This window comes from Oryctolagus cuniculus, chromosome 5 (assembly GCF_964237555.1).
Source record: "Oryctolagus cuniculus chromosome 5, mOryCun1.1, whole genome shotgun sequence".
NCBI classification, from domain to species: Eukaryota; Metazoa; Chordata; class Mammalia; order Lagomorpha; family Leporidae; genus Oryctolagus; species Oryctolagus cuniculus.
Window position 1 is genome coordinate 57381605 of NC_091436.1, and position 20089 is coordinate 57401693.

The following is a 20089-nucleotide window of genomic DNA, read 5'->3' on the forward strand; positions in this document are numbered from 1 at the left end:
ATCTTGTGGCTCTGCCATTCCCTAAAGCTACAGGATGTTTTCCATTCAGACAGAGTAATAGTGCAGGAAAAACAAAGATGCTTGTTACAGACCCATCTGGAAGGTGAATCAATCTCTTCTCCAACTCAGGGATTTGAATTGGTCACATGGCCACACCTGGATACAGGAGGGGGTGGAGGATGCAGCCGTGTCCCAGTGACATCTCTATTCTGTGAAAGAGAGGCTGAATCTCAGGTGTATATGGCCATTTCTACCACATTGAGAGGGCACAGTGGACAGAGAAAGAAAGAAAACCTACAGCAGAAGCAGCGGAGAATATTATGGGAATGGGTAAGATAGTTGACTAAAAGGAATTGCATGTGCCTCGTAGCCTTGAATAATGAATATTTGACTTTAAAGTTTTGAGATAAGGCAGAGGAAGAATTTAGGCATGATGAGGTAAAGAGGTTTTGCTTGGTGTTCAAGTGGGGTATGATCAGAAACTAATTCTGAGGTCTCCAGAGAAATTCTTTCCAGGTTATTGGAAAGGATTAAGTGATTTCCAGTTATTCCTCTCAAAAAGTAATAGCTGTTTCTGTTGCTGGAAGACCTAAGACTTTTGCTGGTAAAACCAGAAATGCCTCAACTCCGGATGGGAACTGCCCAATATATCTGCCACGATGGAAATGTTCATTATCTGTGCTGCCCAATACAGTAAGCACAGGCCACAGGGGGCTCTTGAGCACTTGATGTGAGGCCAGTGTGTCCAAGGAACTGAATTTTTCATTTAATTTCATTTTAAGAAATTTATGTTTCTAATTAAATGACCACGTGAGGCTACTGTCCACCATATTAGCACAGCTCTTGGAGGGGGGTGAAATGGCCAGCTGCTGCTCAGGCCTTCCCATTCTCTCTACATTGCCCCATCCACAAGTTGACTCAGGTGCTTCTACACAGCCAGGTTCATAGACACTTTCCTCTTCACCAGCCCTTAGCCCCAGGGTGGGCTAAAACTAGCCAGAGTCTGTCTATTCAGAGATGTTGGGGAGAACGCTGAGAAGTCAGTCCCTCTCCAGCTGATTGGAAGTCTGTTTTCTGCATGGGGGTGACGGCAGCAGAGGAGGACAGCCCACAAAGAGAGATGAATGAAGCAACATGAGGGGAACAATTAGGTAAGAGGGAAAACCAGAGCCCAGCTCCCATTTCAGGCCCTGATTCCAAGTTACTTCATAAAAGGATACAGCTGGCCCTTGCGTTCTGTGACCCATTCCCATATTCTTTTAATAAGAATTTATTAAAATAAATTCTCTGTTGTATAAGCTCCTATAACTTGCAGTAAAGAAGCTCTAATTATTAAAAAGGGCTCGGGGAAAGTACTCTGAGAAAAGTTAAGAATAAGGCGAATGATGGGGGGCTGGCTGGCAAGCCCATTCTGGTGGTCTCACAGTAGACTCCAGTGAGAGGAGAACTGAAGCAGGCTAATAACTAGTCTCTGAGGTCACCCGACATACTGGATACGACTCTTAGCCATTCGCGGAAGACTATTGCTCTTACTTTTTTTAAGATTTATGTTTATTTATTTGAAATTAGAGTTAGAGAGAGAGAGGAGAGATAAAAAAGAGATCTTCCATCTGCTGGTTCAGTCACGAGATGGCCGCAGCAGCCGAGGCTGGGCCAGGCAGAAGATAGGAGCCAGGAGCTTCATCCAAATCTCCCACAGGGGTGCAGGGACCCAAGAACTTGGATATTAGGAGGGAGCTGGGTGGAAAGTGGAGCAGCCAGGACTAGAACTGACACCCATATGGGATGCCAGCACTGCAGACAGCAGCTTAATCTGCTAAGCCATAATGCCTGCCCCAGACTATTACTTTATATGGTACATACAGAGATGATCAGTTTAGGAGAGTTGAGGCAACCTGACAGGTTCACAAATGACTGATTGATGAGCAAGAATGCTAATTTACTATTTGTCTAACATAGAAAAGAATAGTAACATTCTAACTCAGCAATGACCTGATTCCAATTTTTTTGTCTCTCCCAGTTTTTAAAAATTTTCCTCCCATTTGCTGTTGCACAAATACAACCTGTATTTTTCATCTTCTCCTCCTCTGTTTCTTCCATTAACTCAGTCCAGAATGTCTGACTTCCATCTCCACCTAGCAAAATTCTATTAATGATTCCAGCCCTATTTCGAAGACTATCTCTCCTCTATTCTATTCTTTCCCCCATTTGACTTTGTGACTCTCTTTGCACAGTGGTCTGCATTGTTTTATAATTACTTCTAAAAGCTTTATATCTTCCATCTCCAAAATCTTCACCAGACACAATTTTTTATTAAAGCAGTCTAAATTTACACTCACTTGTCATGTAGCTACTTGATGTTTTCAACGCATGTGGATCTCTGTAGTCAATTTAGACCCTTAATATCATAATTCTTGAAGATTTAGTCCACAGCATGTTAGGTCCTCATTGGCAGGCTGTTGAAGAAGTGGGGGGAGGAGCAAAATAGGAACAGCAGAAGAGTAAACCAATGGGAAACTTGGTAGCAGCCTGGCAGTAGTAACACTGCACTGACATCTGCTAATGGTTTGTAAGAGATTTAACATTTTATGTGGTGTTATTCTTTATTCCTTGATTAACCTTTCTTGCTTTACTATATATTTATAATGATATTGGCATGAATATACAATCATCTTTTTAATTAAAAAATGAGTTGATTTAAATGAATGGTAAATAGCAGCAGGTAATTCGTGGCAGCCACAATAGCTGGCTAACCACTCTGTCATGCAAGGGCCATCAGAAGTGAACAAAAACCTGGCCAGCAGCCAATAGGGTATGGGGAAGGGGCACCTTGTCTGGACACCTTAGAAGGTTGGCCGAAGCCAGCAAGAGCCCTTTGGGGATCAGCAGACAGTTAGGTGAGATAGGAGAATCACTGGCTTCAGAAAAAGACATAGGGTCTTTTTTTTTTTCAGTTTCTTTTTTTAAAGTTAAATTTACTTATTATAGAAAGATAACAGATTTCCTATAGTTCATATATACAGTTTAAGAACATAGCATATGGGGCCGGCGCCGTGGCTCACTTGGTTAATCCTCCGCCTGTGGCACCAGCATCCCATATGGGCGCCAGGTTCTAGTCCTGGTTGCTCCTCTTCCAGTCCTGCTCTCTACTGGGCCCAGGAGGGCAGTGGAGGATGGCCCAAGTGCTTGGGCCCCTGCACTTGCATGGGTGGGAGACCAGGAAGAAGCACCTGGCTCCTGGCTTCGGATCAGCGCAACGCTGGCCGTAGCGGCCATTTGGGGAGTGAACCAATGGAAGGAAGAACTTTGTCTCTCTCTTTCTCACTGTCTATAACTCTACCTGTCAAATAAAAAATATAAAAGAACATAACAATATTTCCTACCTTCCCTCTTCCTCCTTCCTTTCTTATTTTCCTTTAATTTTTACAATAACATACTTTCAATTTATTTTTTTAATAAAAAAATTTTAAATTTATATAAGGTGAACAAATTTCATGTACTCATATATACAGATTTAGGAGCATAGAGATACTACCCACACCTGACCTTTCTTCCAGCCATGCACCCACCCTTCCCTAAATAAAGAATTCAACAAGTGGAAAGCAGAAAGACCACTGTTCCTTGGGAAAATGGATAAGGGCTATAAACACTAATCAAATCTTAAGATGTTAATTTAAATCATTCATATTACAATTTTTGTGCTGTATATATTAGCTAACACAAATGAGAGAAAACATGCTATTTGTCTGTTTGGGATTGGTCTATTTCACTAAACATAATGATCTCCAATTGCATCTATTTTGTTGCAAAAGATGGGGTTTTGTTCTTTTTTATGTATTTGTAGTATTTTATTGTACATATGTATGTGTGTATGCATGTATACATATGTGTATATATATTCACACATATCTCACATTTTCTTTATCCAGTTATTCCTTGTATCAAAGCACTTCACTTCTCCATATCTGTTTTCTGTAAAATGAAGGAATATATTCTTGCCTTTGTAGGATTGTTGTGAGATTACCTAAAAGGGCAAATATACACCTGACCCAAAATGTACACTGAATTTATACTGATTTCCGTCATAGTGAGGTTAGTGAGGTCTGGGCTGGATTTCAGCAGAACACCCCCAGTGGAAGAACCAGAGGAACAAAGGCCAATGACCAGAATGTAATGTAAAGCACCAGGGGTTAAAAGCCCAAATACAAAATTTAGAATAGTAAGATGAATGGTGGTTCACACAAACTGCTTAGTGACAAAGACAGGTCCACGGGACAAATGTTTAGCACCACTGGTCCTGCCCTCCCGCCCTCTTCTGGCTTCCCCGACTCCTCCAGCTCCAACCTGCCCTGTGGCCTCCTGCACTGCTCCCGCCCTTCTGCTGAGGGGCTTCTTCATGTCCTCTCATAGATACTGGTGCTCCCGCAGTTCTGTTTGGTGCCTTTTCTGTTTTCATTTCATTCTTCCCCAGAAATCTGATGCTCATGATTGGCTTTGGTTGGTTTTCTTTTTTTTATATAATTTTTTTTAATTATTTATTTGTCAGGTAGAGTTAGACAGCGAGAGAGAGAGACAGAGAGAAAGGTCTTCCTTTCATTGGTTCACCCCCAAAATGGCCGCTACGGCTGGCGCACTGCACGGATCCGAAGCCAGGAGCCAGGTGCTTCCTCCTGGTTTGCCACACGGGTGCAGGGGCCTAAGCACCTGGGCCATCCTCCACTGTCTTCCAGGGCCACAGCAGAGAGCTGGACTGGAAGAGGAGTAACCAGGACTAGAACCCTGCGCCCATATGGGATGCTGTCACTGCAGGAAGAGGATCAGCCAAGTGAGCCACGGCGCCGGCACCGGTTGGTTTTCAACTGTATGCTGATTTCCAACTTTTCATCTCCACTTAGTCACTCACAACTCAGAACTCCTCAGAGTTCTCTTGGAACCTGGATATTAATTTGCATGGGAACCACAGTAAGTCTACCTTTTCTGCCTGCAGCCTCCTTCATTTTCCTTAATAGCTGGAGCTTTGGTTCAAAAATAGCTATTGCTATGGTCTGAATGTTTGTGTCTCTCTCCCTTCAAATGCATATATTGAATGGTAACCTCCAAGGCAATGGTATTAGGATATGGGGCCTTTGGGAGTGATTATGTCATAAGGGAAGAGCCCTCATGAATGACGTTAGTGCTCTTATGAAAGAGGCCCCTTCTACCATGTGAAGACATAAGAAGAAACAGAGAGCTGGCCCTTATCAGAAAGCAAATCTGCTGATGCCTGGATATGAGATTTCCCAGCCTGCAGAACTATGAACAATAAATTTTTGTTGTTTATCCAGTTTATAGTATTTTGTTATAGCAGCCTGAATGTGCTAAGTCAGTTATTTAGCTTCTAAAGTCGTTACCACAATCACTGTAACTGATTCTGTTATTTTTTCCTAGGGTTTTTTAAAACCATGAGTGGATTCACTAGGACTAGAGTGAAATTGTGGGTAACAACCAAATTTTTAAAGAATATTTGTAAAGCATAGACTAGAATCAAATGGCATGGAGTAGAACTAGCAGAATGCTTGCTTCCCAGGAAGAGTAAGTACTGTTCTAAGGCTTCTTGCTTTCAGTTTGTATGCATAAGGTCAAAATAAACCTTTTTTTAACTATAGCTCATAGACAGCAATTTAATACCCACTGTATTAGACTACTGTCTCTTCCAGAGCATTCTGAATCAAACTGTAAGGAGGATTTGGGAATGAAATTACTTATGTTCAGTTAGAGGTTCCCGTGCATACTAACCATGTTTTCTTGAGAAAATTACTTAACCCATATATTTCTCATCCGTAAAATGGATGTAAAATAGTGATTTTCAAGTGCCTATTGTGATGATTAAATAAATTAATATAATTACTGCCTGATATGGATGAATGCTTTCTAAAACTATGCACTCTTAAATAATAAAATATCTAAATGTTATTTTAAAAATATTAAAATTGGGACCAGTACTGTGGCATAGTAGGCTGGGACTCTGCCTGTGGTGCTGGCATCCCAAGTGGGCACCGGTTCCTGTCCTGGCTGCTCCTCTTCTGATTCAGCTCCCTGCTATGGCCTTGGAAAACAGCAGAAGGTGGCCCACGAAATTGAGCAATCCTACTACTAGGTATATATCCAAAAGACTTCAACTCGTTGTATCAAAAAAAAAAAAAATACCTGCTCCAGCAGGTTTATAGCAGCTCTGTTTACAGTCACCAAATATGGAATCATTCAAGGTTTCTGTCATTAGATGAATGGATAAAGGAATATACACTATGCAGCTATAAACAGAATGAAATCCTGTATCTTGCAGCAAAAATGAGTAGAACTGTAAGATATCATGTTGATGATACTATATATAGGGGACCCAATAAACTCCTATAAGAGACTATTGGAATGCATAGAAGAGTTTGGTAAAGTAGTAGGATACAAAGTCAACGCTCAGAAATCAACAGCCTTTGTATACACAGATAATGCCAGGGCCGAGGAAGAACTTCTAAGATCAATTCCATTCACGATAGCCACAAAAACAATAAAGTACCTTGGAATAAATTTAACCAAGGATGTCAAAGACCTTTATGATGAAAATTACAAAACACTAAAGAAAGAAATAGAAGACGACACAAAAAAATGGAAAAACCTGCCATGCTCATGGATTGGAAGAATCAATATTATCAAATGTCCATTTTCCCAAAAGCAATTTACAAGTTCAATGCAATACCAATCAAAATACCAAAGTCATTATTTAAAGACCTAGAAAAAACGATGCTGAAATTCATATGGAGAAACAGGAGACCCAGAATAGCTAAAGCAATCCTTTACAATAAAAACAAGGCTGGAGGCATCACAATTCCAGACTTCAAGACATACTACAGGGCAGTTATAATCAAAACAGCCTGGTACTAGTACAAAAACAGATGGATAGACCAATGGGACAGAATAGAAACACCAGAGATTAATCCAAACATCTACAACCAACTCATATTCAACAAAGGACCTAAAACCAACCCCTGGAACAAGGACAGCCTCTTCAACAAATGGTGCTGGGAAAACTGGATGTCCACATGTCGAAGTATGAAGCAAGACCCCTACCTTACACCTTATACAAAAATCCACTCAACACGGATCAAAGAACTAGAGATGCGCCACAACACCACAAAACTAATTGAGAGCATAGGGGAAACCCTTCAAGATATTGGAACAGGCGAAGAATTCCTGGAGAAGACCCCAGAGGCAAGAGTAATCAAAGATAAAATAAACAAATGGGATTACCTCAAATGGAAGAGTTTCTTTACAGCAAAGGAAACAGTCAGGAAAGTGAAGAGGCAACCAACAGAATGGGAGACATTATTCGCAACCTACACAACAGATAAAGGATTAACAACTAGAATCTATAAAATGATCAAAAAACACCACAAAATCAAAACAAACAACCCAATAAAAAAATGGGCCAAGGACCTTAACAGACATTTTTCAAAAGAGGAAATCCAAATGGCCAACAGACACATGAAAAAATGTTCAGGATCACTAGCCATCAGGGAAATGCAGATCAAAACCACAATGAGGTTTGACCTCACTCCGGTTAGATTGGCTTACATACAGAAATCAACCAACAATAGATGCTGGCGAGGATGTGGGGAAAAAGGGACACTAACCCACTGTTGGTGGGAATGCAAACTGGTAAAGCCACTATGGAAGACAGTTTGGAGAGTCCTCAGAAACCTGAATGTAGCACTACCACAGGACCCAGCCATCCCACTCCTTGGAATATACCCAAATGGAATTAAAGGGGAGAAAAAAAGAGCCATTTGCACCTCAATATTTGTTGTAGTTCAATTCACAATAGCTAAGACATGGAATCAACCTGAATGTCCATCAACGGATGACTGGATAAACTATGGGATATGTACTCTATGGAACACTACACAGCAGTAAAAAACATTTACATTTTTTGGCATTTACAACAAAATGGAAGAAGCTGGAAAACATCATGCTGAGTGAAATAAGCCAGTCCAAAAGGGACAAATATCATATGTTCTCCCTGATCGATGGCAACTAAACGAGCATCTAAAATGATACCCATTGAAGTGAAATGGACACTATGAGAGACAATGACATGATCAGCCCTTGTCCAGACTGTTGAGGAACAACTTACTATTTTATTCCTTTTAGTATTTTTGTTGTTGTTGTTGTTGCTCTGTTTGTTCTACATAAGACCACTGGTTGAACTCTGCAATCAATGCACAATCATTCTTAGGCGTTTAAAATTAACAGAAAAGTGATCTCTGTTAAACATAGGAGTGGGAATAAGAGAGGGAGGTGATATATAGGTTGGCACATGCTTACTCGGACTTACCTCCAGTGGTGGAATTAGAAATGTGCCGGGGGATTTCAACTCAATCTTACCAAGGAGGCAGGTACCAACGCCAGCATACTTGGTAAAGTGATAAGTATAAATACACAACCGATCAAAAAGATAGGGTATGTGTCGATGAGATTTCACAAATAAGACCAGTGTAAGCAAATAATGAAGGATAGAATTAAAAGGGAGAGAATGATCCTGCAGGGGAAACAGGACACACAGCAGGCTCATAGAATGGCAGCACTCCTGCCTCAGAATCAACCCTTAGGACATTCGGATCTGGCTAAAAGGTCCATGAGAGTCTCACAGGCATGGAAAGCCATGACACGGTGGCAAAAAACAATCTAAATGAAAGATCCTGGTGAACAAGACCCCAGCAGAAGGAACAGGCCATCAAGGAGAGAGGCGCCTTTCTCTGAAGGGAGTAAGGAACCTCCACTGTGAAACAGCCTTGACTAAACAAGTTCAGAGTCGGTGAATTCAAGGGGCTTCCATAGCCTAGACAGCTAATAGCAAGAGTCTCGGGTGATTGCTGACGTCATGAATAAGAGTGCCAATTGTTAAATCAACAACGGGAGTCACTGAGTACATGCTCCCCACGTAGGATCTCTGTCCTTAATGTGTTCTACTATGAAACTTAAAAACAACACTACTAGTCGAACAATACCCTATACCTTGTGCGGTTGTGTGAGTGCAGCCTGTTGAAATCCTTGCTTAGTATATACTAAGTCGATCTTCAGTATATGAAGGTAATTGAAAATGAAACTCGATGAAGGGCGGGATGGGAGAGGGAGCAGGAGAGGGGAGGGCCACGGGAGGGAGGGAGGTGGGGAGGGGAGCCACAACAATACAAAAGCTGCACTTTGTAAATTCACATTTATTAAATAAAAAAAATATAACAAACAAACAAACAAAGAAACAGAAAAAAAAGAACTTAATACTTTACCCTTTCAGTATTTTTTATGTTCTACTTAAAACTATTGGTTGAACTCTGTAATTAATACACAATTACTCTTAGGTGTTTAATTAATGCTATAACTAGTACTCAAATAGTATTTTACACTTTGTGTTTCTGTGTGGGTGCAAACTGTTGAAATCTTTACTTAATAAATGCTAAATTGATCTTCTGTATATAAAGATAATTGAAAATTAATCTTGGCCGGCGCCGCGGCTCACTAGGCTAATCCTCCGCCTTGCGGCGCCGGCACACTGGGTTCTAGTCCCGGTCAGGGCACCGGATTCTGTCCCGGTTGCCCCTCTTCCAGGCCAGCTCTCTGCTATGGCCAGGGAGTTCAGTGGAGGATGGCCCAGGTCCTTGTGCCCTGCACCCCATGGGAGACCAGGAGAAGCACCTGGCTCCTGCCATCGGATCAGCGCGGTGCACCGGGCACAGCGCGCTGGCTGCGGTGGCCATTGGAGGGTGAACCAACGGCAAAGGAAGACCTTTCTCTCTGTCTCTCTCTCTCACTGTCCACTCTGCCTGTCAAAAAAAAAAAAATTAAAAAAAAAAAAAAGAAAATTGATCTTGATGTGAATGGAAGGGGAGAGAGAGTGGGAGAGGGGAGTGTTGTGGGTGGGAGGGAAGTTATGGGGGGGGGGAAGCTATTGTAATCCATAAGCTGTACTTTGGAAATTTATGTTCATTAAATAAAATAAAATATAAATAAAAAAAGATATCATGTTGAGTGAAATAAGCGGAATAGAGGAAAAAAATACCTCTGGTTCTCCCTTATATGTAAGAGCTATAATTTAAAAAAAAAATTAAAAACCTCAATCTGAACACAGAAAGTTTGTTATTGGAGGCTGGAAGGAGTGAAAGGGAAAACAATTTTTTTTTGGTTGTTTGTTGATTGGTTTTACACATTTAACAAAAAAAAAAAAAAGTGGGTTTAATGCAAGTGGTTGCCTTCACAAAGAATTTAACAGGCACTTGAGACCCAGAATTTCGGGTGTCTAATAGGTACAGTCACTCTTTACTGCCACATTTATGTTCAAGGCTGCACAGGCAGACCACAGCCATACTGTGTCGGGTCCTTCACTCTCAGCAAAGGGGTGTTGGTGGTTCTGAGGACCATGAGCTGATTAACGAAACAAAGCTTTAAGGAAACAGCATAATTTAGTGTAAAAGAGTCTGTGCAGCAAGCAGTGGGACCAGTCATAGAAGCCCCCAACTGCTCACCAGTTCTGCAGACCCACGTCTTCTACCAAGCTCCATGTCCAACCCTGAGTGGGGTGATGCAGTGTTGGCCTACTTGCCATCCTTGTGTCTCTGTCCAATGCCAGGGCACTGTGTCCTCTGACTCGCCAAAAGGCCCATGTGGCCACCTGCCATAGCACCATGGTGACCACCATGCCCACATGGCAGAGAAGTAGAAGAGTCTGGAGTTCCCTCCTCTGGGTGCCTTCCCTGCACCTGTCATTTTGCTTATTACTGCCTAGACAGTAGCGACCAGGGCAGGGATGCAGGAGAGGCGAGCCCTCGGGTTGCAGAGACCCAACTTCGGGGTGCGGCCATCATTCTGAAGGGACTGTTCCTGTCTTCTTGAGCACCTCAGGGATCGCTGACATCTGTTGGACTTGCTCAAGACAGGAAAATGTCAATTCTAGCTGTTCCCTCAAATAAAAAATAGACTACACACACACACACACACACACACACACCTGCCAAGCCAGAAAGGAGTTGAGGTGCTCCCCCATAAACCCACACTGAAGAGTTTAAGCACCGCTCAGTCCTTTCCAGTCCCGCCCTCAGCTGGTGCCCTGGGCTCCCGCGTTCCTGCAGGCAGGTCCCCGCTGAGGGCATCTGTGGCTCCCTGCTGGACTGTGTCTAAGCACACTGAGGTGGCCGTAAAGCCTGGCAGGGACTTGGGACCCACAGGGCCTCTCAAGGTGACAGAGGGTGTCTGGGAGCTGAGCCAAGACTCAGGCGGCCCAGGGTGGAGTAAGCTTTGTGGCAGGGTGATGTATGTTAAAGCTCCTGGGCAACAGCTCCTCCACGTCCAAGGTGTGCAGAGTGGACTACGGAGGGGGAGGTCACACAGAGGCTATGGAAGTGCAGCCTGGACAGGCGGGCACTGCACAGGGCACCTGAAACATGGCAAACAGCAACCGCAGGCAGGTGGCCAAGGGGGTCGCCGCATAGGAACGCGCACACAGAGTCACAAGCAGAGATCCAGCCAGGGACAGTGTCTTCGTTCCAAGAAAGCCTCAGTTCTTTTCTCTCCAGGGCAGGAGCTGAGACGGCACCGCCTCTCTCGTGCTGTGGACCACCCCCGTGGGAGCGGGTAGAAAACAGACAGTCCTGACCGGCCCCACTCCATCCACAGACGACCCGGTACCCGGCGCTCTCACGCGTCCACGACTATCAGGGTGTGCCAGCACAGGCCCCCGACCAGCAGCACGGTCACGTGGATGCCCTAGACCTGCAGCTCTTTCTGAGGCGGAAGTCCACGCGCCGGCGGCCCTGCAGCAGCAACAGCAGCAGCAGCTGCTGCAACTTGAGCTGGAAGCAGAGCCCGCCGCGCGCGCCCAGGCGCTGCAGGCAGAGGAGCCCGGCCTCGCGTCCCAGAGCTCCTGTGCTTGGTGCGCGCCAGGTGGGAGGTGCGCAAGTGCCCGCAGGCTGCATGCAGGCAGGCAGGTGGTCGGGCCACGGAAGAAGCGCCCCAGCCGCGGGATGGGCATGACCCGCACTAGTTCGCGGTGGCTGCGGCAGTGTCCCGCCAGCGGTCTATGTAGGTGTCTTTGGCGCCTCCGCCTCGAAGTCCGAGCCGTAGGGGAGGCAATGGCTCAGTGCCCTCTGTGCTGTGGCACCAGAATCCCGCACCACCCAGCAGGTCCGTGGGGCCCACAGTCTCCGCTGTCCAACCGAGATCCCGCAGCCGGACTGCAAGGAACGCCCGGGCCTACGAAAGCATTGATTTAAGGAAAAAAAAAAATCGGGGAAGCTGGATGTGGTGTATTTGTTGGCGACCAAAATACTAATATGGTATGTTAATAATAGGGGAAGTGGAGGTGAGAGGTATATAAGAACTCTGTAGTACTGCCACAGAATTTTTGTCTTGTAAATTTTAAAACTATTCTGAAATAAAATGCTAAAAATTCTTAGTCGTACTTTGACAGCCTTTGCATTTGTTCAGTGCGTGCTCTGGGCTTGGAATTTTCTTTGCCATTTAAAGGATTTTTTTTTTCAACCAATTCTTTTCAGATAATTTTGACCAAATCTTTATATATCTGATATGTGAATCGTAGGTTTTGATTTTATTTATATCCTGTGGGTCTGTGCGGTTGCTAAGGTTTCACACCCATCATTCGTGCCCCCTTCTTCCTACTCTGATATTAGTGATACACTTCTCCACATTGCCATCCTTCTGTGATGGCACCCCATCCCTCAACTGGAGGATCATGTGGTCCTGATTATCCTAACAATGCTTCTCAGAATTTTTTTGTCATATGAGAAATATGGAAAATGATAGTGTCTGTATGGTTCTATGAGATAAATGGTCAGTCCGACTGGAGATGACTGGCCAGATATGACAGTGGCTCCTAGGCAGGAACAGATGGTAGTCCCACGGACTGAAGAGGTCAGTATCTCTACCCTTGCAACCTATTCTCTACATAAGGTGAAAAGCTATGGACGCTAAACCAGGAAGTGCATATTCCTCCCATGGGCATAGTTACCATTTCAGGGTGAACCAGTGATAAAGACTGGCCAGAAGAGATGAAAAGAAGGACCCACCTACTTTCTCGCCTACATTAGCCAATCCAACAGCAGCCTGAAGATGGAGCCTATTCTGAGGACGATAGAAAAACTAACCCTGAGGAACTTGGTCTCTGTCGGAATTGCTCAGCCCATTCTAAGAGCAGAATATAGAATTCTGTTCTAGGTTTGGAACACTGAGTTTCAATAACTACCTCAGAAATCTTATGGTGTGGAATTGAGAGGGTCTTGGGGCAGGAGATAGAAGAAGTCAACTGTTAGTTATGCACAGATGGGAAGACCAGGGTATGAAGAATGGCATCCGACCGGAACTGGAAATCAAGGAAATTAGAAAGTCAGTCACTGCTTATAAGTGTCTCTGGGATGCAAAACAACGAGAGACTTTTTTTTTTTTTTTTTGCCTCTGTTCTCTCCTTTGGTGACAGGGCTCACAGAAGTGTGCCACCTCTCTTCCTCTGGACAGCAGCACTACATGATGGTCATGGGAATCCCATGAGATTGTGTGGGCATTTGGCCCATAGTTAAGATGTCCTACTCCCACATCAGAGTGCCTGGAGTTGATTCCCAGCTCCAGCTCTGCATCAACTTCCTGCCCATGCAGACTCTGGGAGGCAACAGGTGATGGCTGAAGAAGTAGGTGGGTCCCTGCCACACACTCAGGAGAGCTGGACTGAATTTTGGGCTCATGACTTTGGCCTTGCCAAGTCTTAACTGTTGTGGATATTTGGAAAATGAACCAGGAGATGAGGGAGTTCTCTTTCTTGTTCTCACTTCAAAAAAAAATATCATTTAAGATAATTGCCTCCTCCTCAAAGGTTAAGGCCAGGGTTCTCCCAAAGACTTCAGTTTTTTTTTGTTTTTTTTTGTTTGTTTTGTTTTGTTTTTTTTTTTTTTTTTTGATAGGCAGAGTTAGACAGTGAGAGAGAGAGACAGAGAGAAAGGTCTTCCTTCCGTTGGTTCACCCCCCCAGATGGCCGCTATGGCCGGCACACTGCACTGATCCGAAGCCAGAAGCCAGGTGCTTCCTCCTGGTCTCCCATGCGGGTGCAGGTGCCCAAGCACTTGGGCCATCCTCCACTGCCTTCCAGGGCCACAGCAGAGAGCTGGACTGAAAGAGGAGCAACCGGGACAGAATCTGGCACCCCAACTGGGACAAGAACCCGGGGTGCCAGTGCCACAGGCGGAGGATTAGCCTAGAGAGCCGTGGCGCCGGCCAAGACTTCAGTCTTAAGAGGGTCACACAGGTCTGCAGTTAAATGGGCTGAACCCCCGGATAGAAAGGGTGTTATCACTGGGAGCAAAGGGCAGTGCCTCATTAGTTGTAATGTTGCCCATCATGACAGACATCATTTTTCAAAGATGGCTGTCATGACACTTTCAATCATTATTGTTTTCTTAAATTTGACCTTAGTATGGTACCCATCGAGTAGTGGGCTCTGTGTCCCCTTTCCTTAAATTTGAATACAGTTTTTGACTGCCTCACTTAAGAGAGTGCTGTAAAAGTGAAGTTACTGTGATGTCTGAGATAAAATTATAAAAATGCATTCTCTTCAACTTCACTCTTTTGTCATGCTCATTCTTGGAACTCATCAACCCATACTGTGAGAAATGCTAAGCGATTACCGAGAGTGTCGAGGTACCTTTCCACAAATAACTTGTTATTTAATTAGTTTTAAAAATTCAAACTATACAGTGAAGAACCTTAATGGTTCTTCTAACCCTCACCAAGTTATCAAAGTTAACATGACCAATAATGGGCCTCTTGATGTGTTTCACCGAGAAGAATATAACATCACTTCTGTGATAGTCCTGCCAAAAATCCAGTCTAATATGAGAAACATCAGACAACCACAGAGAGAAAGACATTTCACAAATGACAGCAATAATAAAAAATATAAAACCCTCCAAACTGGTCTATTCTTTTCAAATGGCAAGGACAAGAAAGCTAGAGGAAGGCTGAGCAGCTGTTCCAGTAAGAAGAAAATTAAACAGGCATCCCACCTAAACATGATACATGATCTTGAATTGGATCAGAAATTATCAGAAAAATTGAGCTATAAAATATTATACATTTTAGGGCCTTGCATTGTGGGATAGCAGGTAAAGCCTCCGCCTGCAATGCCAGCATCTCATACGGGGGCTGAATCGAGTTCTGGCTGCTCTACTTCTGATCCAGTTCCCTGCTACCATGCTTGGGAGAGCAGTAGGTGATGGCCCAAGTGCTTGTGCCCTTACACCCATGTGGGAGACTTGGAAGAAACTCCTGGCTCCTGGCTTCAGTCTGGCCAGTTTGAGTGTTGTAGCCATTTGGGGAGTGAACCAGCGGATGGAGAATCTCTCCCTCACCCTATGGCTCTGATTTTCAAATAAATATTTAAAAATATAAATTTTAACATGGACTCTGGATTAGACATTAAAATTATACATATATGCTACCTTCTAATTTTGATAATTCTATCTGGTTATTTAAGAGTGTCTTAGTTCTTTGGAGGTATACCCTGTAATATTGCCAACCTACTTTAAAGTGGTTCATTAAAATATAAATGTGTCTGAATAATTGGTGAAGCTGGGAAAATGGCATATAAGAGTTCCTCATATTATCTTTGCTACTAGTGTGATGTTTAAAATTTTATCAAAATAGAGCCGGCGCCGTGGCTCAATAGGCTAATCCTCCACCTTGCGGCGCCGGCAAACCGGGTTCTAGTCCCGGTTGGGGCGCCGGATTCTGTCCCGGTTGCCCCTCTTCCAGGCCAGCTCTCTGCTATGGCCAGGGAGTGCAGTGGAGGATGGCCCAGGTGCTTGGGCCCTGCACCCCATGGGAGACCAGGAAAAGCACCTGGCTCCTGGCTCCTGCCAGGATCAGCGCGGTGCGCCGGCTGCAGCGGCGGCCATTGGAGGGTGAACCAGCGGCAAAGGAAGACCTTTCTCTCTGTCTCTCTCTCTCACTGTCCACTCTGCCTGTCAAAAAAAAAAAAAAAAAAAAAAAAAAAAATTTTATCAAAATAGGAAACTCTCTCCAATAGCGGGAAAAGACCTGAATACTCATGAGGTAGGATCTGTTTGAACATAGACAATACCTGCTCCTAGAAACTTCTCTGGATCCAGCGGCACTCATAGGCTGGCAATGTTTGGAAAGTAATGGATTATCTCCTGGGGATGGGAATACATTACAGAGGGTATCATGGCTGTCTGGATGGGAGTTTGGATCAGCAAGGCTCTCCCTGTAGCAAAGGATGGAGAAAAAGCCATGCAAACTCTTCCTCCTGTGACATCTCACAGCAATAAACAGCTGTTGCAGACTTCAATGCCATTGCTGTTTGCCAGTCAGCCTCCTTTGAACTTAGTCATCTCCCAGAGATCTTGAACAAGTTTAGAGGGAAAGATGTTAACAAGGAGACACTGCCTCCTGTTAGTATGACAGGTGGATTTTCAAACTAAAAATTGCACTGTGGCGCAGCGGGTTAACACCCTGGCCTGAAGCGCCGGCATCTCACATAGGCGCAGGTTCAAGACCTGGCTACTCCACTTCCGATCCAGCTCTCTGCTATGGCCTGGGAAAACAGTGGAAGATGGCCCAAGTCCTTGGGCCCCTGCATCCACGTGGGAGACCCAGAAGAAGCTCCTGGCTCCTGGCTTCGGATTGGCGCAGCTCCAGCTGTTGCAGCCAATTGGGGAGTGAACCATCGGATGGAAGACCTCTCTCTCTCTCTGCCTCTCCTCTGTGTAACTCTGACTTTCAAATAAATAAATAAATCTTTAAAAAAAACTAAAAATTTTAAAACTAAATGTAAAGTATTTGTGCCCCAAGTTTGTAAAGTAATGCTAATCATACTTCCTTAGCTTCATACACCCTTTTACAACTGTGCAAATACTAAGATGATGAAAATAACATTGCATAAGTTCTCAAGAATGGAAAAGTGCAACTATAAAACAAAATTATGTAACAGTCTCTGATTAATATATGTTATTAAAAAGTTATGAGTAGACTGAACTTTTTTAAAAAAGATTTATTTATTTATTTGAAAGTCAGAATCACATAGAGTGAGAAAGAGAGGCAGAGAGAGAGAGGTCTCCATCTGATGGCTCACTTCCCAATTGGAGCTGCTGCACTGATCCAAAGCCAGGAGCCAGGAGCATCTTGCGGGTCTCCCACGTGGGTGCAGGGGCCCAAGGACTTGGGCCATCTTCTACTGCTTTCCCAGGTCATAGCAGAGAGCTGGATTGGAAGTGAAGCAGCCAGGACTCAAACTGGTGCCCATATGAGATGCCAGCACTGCAGAGGGTGGCTTTACCTGCTACGCCACAGCACAGGCCCTTAGACTGAACTTTTATAAATAAAATTATATTTCCACTGCATCATGATTATAATTTTGCAATGGAAAGAAATACATTTTTGTTGACTTAACCCAAATTTTGAGTCTCTGAAAAAATCATTTTTAAAGTCATTTTAAGTTTTGCTTAAAGTGCAGTACTCCACAAAGTTATTTATTTAGTTATAGTCTAGAGATAAATCATATGAGCTTGAGAGCAGAAATTTGTTATTTTAAGATAGTGGAGCAGTCACTTATATGTGGAAGCAGAGGAGCTGACCTCATAGAAATAGAGATGGAACAGTCTTTATCAGAGTCTAGGAAGAGCATGGGACAGTAAGGGATGGAGAAAGGATGGCTAACACGTAAAGGGGTGGAGCTGCACAGAAGAAATACCAGGTTCTGTAGCACAGTCGAATAATTGATTGATAGCAACTAATTATATACTTCAAAATAGCAGGAAATGAGGATTTTTGAATGTGCCCAACACAAAGAAATGCAGCTTGAGGTGATGGATATGCCAGTTACACTAATTGATCATTACAGGTATACATACATTGAAATATCACACTGTACCCCATAAATATGCACAATTATTATGTGTCAATAAATAATAAAACAAGTTTTTTTTTGACAGGCAGAGTGGACAGTGAGAAAGAGGACAGAGAGAAAGGTCTTCCTTTGCCGTTGGTTCACTGTCCAATGGCCGCCACGGCCAGCACATCGCGCTGATCCGAGCCAGGAGCCAGGTGCTTATCCAGGTCTCCCATGCGGGTGCAGGGCCCAACTACTTGGGCCATCCTCCACTGCCCTCCCTGGCCACAGCAGAGAGCTGGCCTGGAAGAGGGACAACCGGGACAGAATCTGGCGCCCCGACCGGGACTAGAACCCAGTGTGCCGGCGCCGCAGGTGGAGGATTAGTCTATTGAGCCACGGCGCCGGCCTAAAACAAGTATTTTTAAAAGGAGAAAAAGTTAAAAACTGTGGGCCACATGGTAAGAAATAAATATGTATATACTTTTAAATTATTAATAAGGATGGTGTTTTGTTAATTTTATTTTGTATCTGCTTCCTCACGGCTGCTTCAAATATGAGCAACAAGGAACAAAATCAACTAGTTTAAGCAAAAAATGGGAATATATGAGAATCTAAAGGTAGTGCTGGCCAGTGCCGCGGCTCATTAGGCTAATCCTCCACCTAGCGGTGCCGGCACACTGGGTTCTAGTCCCGGTCAGGGTGCCGGATTCTGTCCCGGTTGCCCCTCTTCCAGGCCAGCTCTCTGCTGTGGCCAGGGAGTGCAGTGGAGGATGGCCCAGGTGCTTGGGCCCTGCACCCCATGGGAGACCAGGAAAAGCACCTGGCTCCTGCCATTGGATCAGCGCGGTGCGCCAGCCGCAGCGCGCCAGCCGCGGCAGCCATTGGAGGGTGAACCAACGGCAAAAGGAAGACCTTTCTCTCTGTCTCTCTCTCTCTCACTGTCCACTCTGCCTGTCAAAAAATAAATAAATAAATAAAGGTAGTGCTTATTTTCAGGCATAGCTTGATCCAGAAGCTTTAACTTTATGTCTGTTTATCTATATGTATCTATGTATCCAACATTTATCTATAGTTTCTCTAATTCTATATTTATCTCAGCTACTCCTTATATAAACCAGCTTCTCCCTCAGTTCGAGGAAGACAGTCAAGGGTGAGTAGAATAAGTCTCTCGGATTTGCTCTGTTACCCATGTTTGCGGGAGATACTCTGGTCCAGTGTGGATCAAAGCACATGCCTGAGTGGGAGGATGGAAGTCACATGATCTACAGCCCTTGCAGGATTCTGGCTCAGAACAGGGGATGCACAGGATGTGAGGAGGCTCAGTTCACCTGAAGAACCAGATGCAGAGAGAAGGACAAGGGTGGCAGACAGACAAAAGCTATGGCTACAATTGTCTCCTCTTCATAAAGGCACAGTTTTATAAGGGAAAGGGACCTAAGCATTCATTATTGTATGGCATATAATTTGTAAAGTAAATGTTGGACGAATGTATAAAAATGTATTATAATATAATTAAAGAAAGCACTGCTTATAACAGCTAAAAATTTTTTTAAAAATTGAATAGGCTTTGGGTAAATAAATCCTATTTTATTCATGACTTGGTTTTGGAGTTATTTATTATCAAGAGAAAGAAGGCAAATTAAAAGCATATATTTATAAGACAGTAAATAAATTAAGTCCCTACTTTTGTTTTTCAATATATTTCCTTACCTGAAAACATAGATATAAGCACATTTATAAATTAGGGAAGTGCTGCATCTCCAATAAAATGTTAATAAGGGCTGGAAAGAGATGGATGATAAGTGATGTTTTTACCTATTTATATTTTCTTATTTTCATATTAAATTTTATATAACACAAAACTCAAATTCTACACAACTCAAAATTTTATGCATTCAACCCTGATTGAAGTACTACTAATAAATTTAAAAATAACTTGGTGCCTGGTGGTGATGAGTTTCATAATGGTGGCAACAGATAGATGCATTTTACTTAGATAACATGATTCAGTTATTAACTGAACTTTATTTTACCTAGTTAATGTGATTCTATTATTAACAAAATTTTTGCCAAAAATCTTTGTGGGCTGCATTGGCCTGCAGCATATCAAGGGTCAGTAATGTTTCTAGATGTGTGAATCTTGGGCCACCTATG

General features: G+C 43.6%; 1 long non-coding RNA gene across 9 annotated transcripts in view; it reads right to left on the minus strand.

Moving 5' to 3' along the window:
• LOC127486866 (uncharacterized) overlaps window positions 1-20089 on the minus strand; it is a 192354-nt gene that overhangs the window by 163632 nt on the left and 8633 nt on the right. For 2 of the 9 annotated variants that reach the window (XR_011388571.1, XR_011388569.1), the window contains exon 1: window positions 13107-15441. The exons of 2 other annotated variants lie outside the window; for them this stretch is intronic. This is a non-coding gene — a long non-coding RNA (uncharacterized lncRNA). Of the gene's footprint in view, window positions 1-2339; window positions 2457-13106; window positions 15444-20089 lie in introns of those variants that run through there. 5 more of the 9 variants (XR_011388570.1, XR_011388566.1, XR_011388568.1 and 2 more) reach the window with 5 other exon arrangements.